Genomic DNA, 6,000 nt, shown 5'->3' on the forward strand with positions numbered 1-6,000 from the left:
TTATTGTGAAAAATAATAACATATTTTAATTTCTTGGATGTGTAACAAATTTTTCAAATCCTTTTCTTTTTTTATTAATGCTCCAAATATAAAAATCTGACAAATAATGAGCAGAATACAAAAAATTCTTTAAAAGTACATGAGATTTAAAATAGCTTCATGAAAATCACCAGGTAAATTTCCTTTCAAAACTGGGTTTTGAACAATGAACCTCTTTAAATTTTGAAATTCTGTATTGAATGACATGGTACATTTAGAAACCAAAAATAAGCAACACATTTAAATCTTTTTCATATTAATTATAAAGATTAAATCACAGCCTTTCGACCGCCAATGAACAATAATAAATTAATACGTTCTAAAATCATACAGAAACAAAAAAAGACATTTTTAATTGAAAATTATATTTTGTACATTTGTCTATTTTGGAATATAAAAATACTTATACAGAACGGCTCACAGATGGAAAATTACAGATATCAAAACCTTGTATACGAGCAACACCCTGTACATCTTTTTTTACAGTATTGTTTTTAATAAAGTCTCGACCAAACTGCCTAAAACTATTACTAAATTCATGAGTTAAACTCAAATAAAACATCATTGTTTATATAACAGAATTAACATATGTAAAATGTCTGGGAAAACATGTAATTGGCAAATAAAAATATATGTAAAACTGGGATTTCTGCTTTTAAAAAACCGTAAACCATAACAAATGTGTACAATTCGTCAAATAAATAAAAAATATAAAGCTAAGATAAAAGCCCCAAAAGAAAATCGTGATATTAACAAGATTGTTTACACACAAAAAAAAGTTCAAAGCACTTGGAGCGCATACTTTATTTCGTCAAATATGACAAAGAAAGAACTTTGTTCTGATGAGAAAAATGTGGTCGTTTTAAAGATTATTATGATCCAATTTAACGACATTGTTGTAAAAATATTTACAAACGGCCTATAGGAAGTAATAAAGCGTAAACAAATATATAAAAAAATTAAGGCTTTCCTCAATTAACGACCACATCCACGAACGTGTTTACCATTGTCACATTTTTATTGATTTGTCGCTTAATGAATGATTGCCAAACAAATGGCGCAATACGGTCAATGCGGCATCGTTTTAAAAATAAATTTCACCAATAAATATTTTTGTTTATTTTTAATTACAATTACAATACAATACAGATCAAATATTGATGAAGCATGTTAAAAAGTAACTAATCAAATTAAATCGAAACACTAGGCCATTGTGTTAGATTTTTAAAAAAATCAGTTTTATGTATTTGTTGTTTAGTTGATAACTAAACACAAAACTTATAATTTTTGTTGTAAATTTATAATTTTTAATATTTAGGCCAATCAACCAGCAATAATAAGCATAAATTTTCGAATTTCAGGGCTTTGCGATTCATGTTTGAAGGTTTCATTGCGAGTTTGGTTCTACCTAAGCTATTAGTGTAAGTAAATTAAAAATGAAAGTTTGCCTATTTATTATTTGCTGTATATCACATTGTGTATATCATTTTGAGTACTTTAACCGATTTTTATTTATGTAGAAGATGTATTTTTTATGGGAAATCTTTGTCCCATGGAAGAAGAAATAATGTGTGTTCTTTGACCATTTGTACCGTCTATGAGAATTTCTTCACATTATATTTACATTTATCTCTTGTACTTGAGTAAATCGTACTTTGTCAAAATGGGAATATAAATATAACGTCTTTTGAATAAAATGGAATTGATATCTTTTAAACACCTAGGCAGTTTTATGTCTAAGAAATTTTACATTTTTCCTTATAGGATGAATATTTAAATAATATATAAAAATATTTGAAAACATTTCAAACACAGCCTTAGATTATGAAAAACTATTGCGATATAAATAAAACGTTATCAATAAAAATATCCTAATTTATCGTTTTAAAAAATTTGCTTGTACATTTCTCTTTTACTTTTGTAACAATCATTGAACTAATGAGATGGATTTTTAAATTATAAATTGATTTTTAAAAAATTTTGAACCGTCAATCATTTCCGCAACCAAAAATACTAAGCATTTCTATTCCCAGCTTGTACTTTTTTATAGTAGTTTGGGCGTGTATATTTGCATGAGCATGCTTAACATAATATGAACGACTTTACTCATATATAATTCTGGATAATATATTTTAAGACTTTGTTTGATAAATTATTCAAGAATAGTTGAAATATTAGTTCAGGAATGTTTCGGTGATTATGACAAAAATATTTAACTGAGAATCATCATTGATAAAAAGATTACAGTTGATGTCTTTGTCTTCAGCTATATTTATAGCTAATTATTATTTTATATGATTTAATTAGTCCTATGGACAATGTCAGATATTAGTAAAATATTCTTAAATTTTTTATGGCATATATTTGTATTCAATCATATCTGCTGTTCGCGTTGATCTGTCTTTATCATTTTTATAAACAGTTCATTCGTCGTTATTCTACTGGTAATTTTTTATTTATTGATTAACAAATTGATAAGATGATTATTTGAAAAAAATAACGAATAAGTAAGAAATAAGTTCAAGCAAGAAATTTTAAACGACGATAATTTATATTAACGCTCTTTCATTCATTCCATAACAAAATAAATTTTTATTAATTTACGACAGTATGTTAGGTCATAAAATGATATAACGGTTCAAACATAAATCGTTAAGAAAGTTAATACGCTGAATAAACAAATTTTCTCAGTAAATAATTATTAGATAAACGGTAGAAAATTTGAAGGGACTTATGGTCGATGAGTCACCAGGGAGCCATCAAGCCCCCTTAGGGGAGACTCAACTGTTTTGTGTATTAGCAAATTTTGGCAAACCTGGAATATTTAGGAAGAAAATAATTATTATTTAAACTAAAACCTTTTACCATTTTTAAGTAATGTTATTGCAGTTTTCTTTCTGGTTTTTTTCCCTAAATTTATTTTTAATCTTTACACTTTCACTTTTTGCGTTTTTCGGTAGATCTAGGGTGAAATTATCCCATCCTATAACAGTCATGAATATTTGACTCTGATGAAAATATCGCTATGAGCTTTCCCGAAGAAAACATTTACATAGTGATTTCGTCCGGCCTTGGGTTGAACGTTGGGAAAGTGATAGACGTCGAGAAAACAACCATGTTGTTCAGCTAGCAACAACGCAAAAACACTCGTCCCTCTCACATTTCAAAATAAAAATTTCCTCGTTTTAATATAATCCTGTACTTTTAAACTGATTTTGCACGATTTTTTCTTCACCAATCCCATAACGTATAAATATCTGAAAAACAGTTTGTTAGTCTGGCTTAATGCGATTGTAGGTTGCAATGAATTGTATTTTAAACTTGATTAAAGCTGTTGACCACAGAGGGCCATCCTCCTCATTACGCTGAAACCCGCTGTTTAATTAAACAAGGATCCTTTGTGTAGAACAATTGTAGATTTTGCAATAATCACTCATTTGATATTTTAAAGAATACGTGTTATAAATAGATTTGTTTTGTTTTTTATTTGAGAGGGTAGTTTCAGTAAATTGATAATATTGATAAATTTTATTATTAGTTTTGAGTTTGAAGATTTTTTTCATAGCGAACAAATTGAATTGTTAGTGGCAAGCTTTCGACTTATTATAAGGTCATAATCAGAACAAAACAATCTTAAATGTGTCTACTACTTAATGTAAGTTTAACTTATTGTACTTCAGAGAGAGAGAGAGAGAGAGAGAGAGAATGAATGAATGAATGAGTGCGGTTTTATTTAGTGTTGCAGGTCAAATACTGACCACTCTTGCATTCAACGGAATTTTATACAATTACAAATAATGTATATAAATTTTTTCTCTCATTCTATAATTAATTTGTCTAACATTTATATAATTCAATTTATACAATGTTAATTAATATTCGATTGCGAGAGGAGAGAGAGAGTTTAGATAAATTTTAAAAACGTCATCACAAAGTAGAATAAAACAGCACAAAAAGTAATATATGTTATTATTTGGTATTAAGATGCAGAAAAGTTTTTTTCTTCGCAGTTGCTCTTTTACATAAAAGGACTACTTTTTAATTTCTTGAACTATAAGTACTAATTATAAGTGGGTATAAGTGGGTTCGACAGGATTAAGCACGACAGAAACTTTATCCTGAAAATACCCCTATAAATATTGATATTTACTATTTGAAATATTTTCACGATACTTGGTTTTTTTAATTTACATTAAATTTTCTTTAAATAACGTTCATGTGTTTGACATTTTTACAGAACTAGTCAAAGTTTTAATATTATAATTACGAATTAGAATTACAATTAAGAAATTTAGTCTTCTGTTTTCAAGAAAGTTCGACAAACATAAAAAGGTATTCTCAATTATCTTTGATAAATATAATGTACGTTTCTGCCTGGGAAATATACTGCTCATCAAATAAACCATCTGGGTTTTACATGAAAAAATTGCCAAATTTGAAAATGCATACTTTCTCAGCCTTTTAAGTCACAGACCTGCTCGAAGTCTCATTTTTTTAGAAAATTTTACGCTGTACAAGATAGCTTTTTTAAAAGTTTTCCTAGCTTTAATTTGTGCACATTTTACGAAAACTCCAAATTGGGGAAATAGCCCTGAATCGGCACCGTATAGCAATCAAAAATAAATTTTAATAAGCTTTCGATTTGCCACCTTCCACTTTGCCCGATTTCTCAACCGTTTTCGAATTATTCACGATTTTTTGGCAAAAACGTGGTTTTTTACGTGCTCATAGAAAAACCGACCACTTCCTATCCCGATTTTATCATACCTAAACCTGTTATTTCAATACGTTATCCGAAGCCAAACTGCCGCAAAACCTGTAAAATGAGAAGGAAAGGTTAAATTTCCGTGATGAGGTAAATAAGTAGTTACCGACAGCAGAAGCATTCCGCATCTTAAAAGATCAAAATAAACAAAAGAATTGTCTCTTCCCTGTTCATTTTTTTAAAAAGTCCTCAGAACAAAAGTTATAGAGCGTAAAATTTGCGAAAACATGAAGATTCAAAATTTATGCATTCTTGAAGATTCGTGAGAACGATTTTCAGGCTCCACAGCTCAATTTGAAGTTTTCGTAAAAAAATTAACATATTGCAGAATTTTTGCATTTACTGAAGCTTGGAAAACATTAAAAAAATCTTGTTCAGCGTAAAATTTTCTAAAAAATGAGACCTAAAACAAGTCTATGACTTAAGAGGCTGAGAAAGTATGCATTTCCAAATTTGGCCGTATTTTCGTGAAAAAATACGTGTTCGGTTTTTTTATGGGCGGTGTAATTAATTAATAAGATAAAAAACTAACATTAAATTAAACTTAAGTCGTATTTTTATTACCATTAATTTGCCATAAAATATTTTTTTCGATCGTTGGAAATTTTAATAAGCTTTCAATTGGTCCCTTCCGTTTTGCCCGATATCTCAATCTCGTTTACCTGTTCAATTTTTTCAAAAAGTCCTCGAAACAACAGTTGTTGAGTGTAGATTTGGCGAAAACAAGACAATTCAAAAGTTATGCATTCTTGAAAATCGGTTGAGGGAGTGTTCGGTCTTTTCCTTGAGCTGGTCAAAAACCACGTTTTTTCCCAAAATCGCGAATAACTTGAAAACGGTTGAAAAATAGGGCAAAGTGGAAAGTGACCAATTGAAAGCTTATTAAAATTTCCAATCGATTGCTATAGGGCGCCACTCCAGGACGATTTCCTGGCTCTACAGCTCAATTTGAAGTTTTCATAAAAAGTGCAAATATTAACAAGTTTCCGAATGTTTGAATTTACTTATGATTGACTGAAATTAGGAAAACAGTTTAAAAAAAACCACCTTGTTTAGCGTAAAATTTTCTAAAAAATGAGACCTAGGGAAGGTCTGTGCCTTAAAAGGCTGAGAAAATATCCGTTTCTAATTTTGGCCATTTTTTCGTGCAAAAAAAAGGTCGGTTTTTTTTTGTTTTTTTTTAATTTTTTTGATGG

At 28.8% G+C, this 6,000-nt stretch overlaps 1 protein-coding gene across 11 annotated transcripts in view; it reads left to right on the forward strand.

Annotated features, from left to right (window-relative positions):
* Positions 1-6,000, forward strand: part of LOC106667833 (sodium channel protein para) — an 89,821-nt gene that overhangs the window by 43,512 nt on the left and 40,309 nt on the right. For all 11 annotated transcript variants that reach the window (XM_024226722.1, XM_014396076.2, XM_014396069.2 and 8 more), the window contains exon 3: positions 1,401-1,460. The gene's annotated coding sequence lies outside the window, so the exon portion shown is untranslated. The remainder of the gene's footprint in view (positions 1-1,400; positions 1,461-6,000) is intronic.

This window comes from Cimex lectularius, unplaced genomic scaffold (genome assembly GCF_000648675.2).
Source record: "Cimex lectularius strain Harlan isolate CLEC.00 unplaced genomic scaffold, Clec_2.1 scaffold187, whole genome shotgun sequence".
NCBI lineage: Eukaryota > Metazoa > Arthropoda > Insecta > Hemiptera > Cimicidae > Cimex > Cimex lectularius.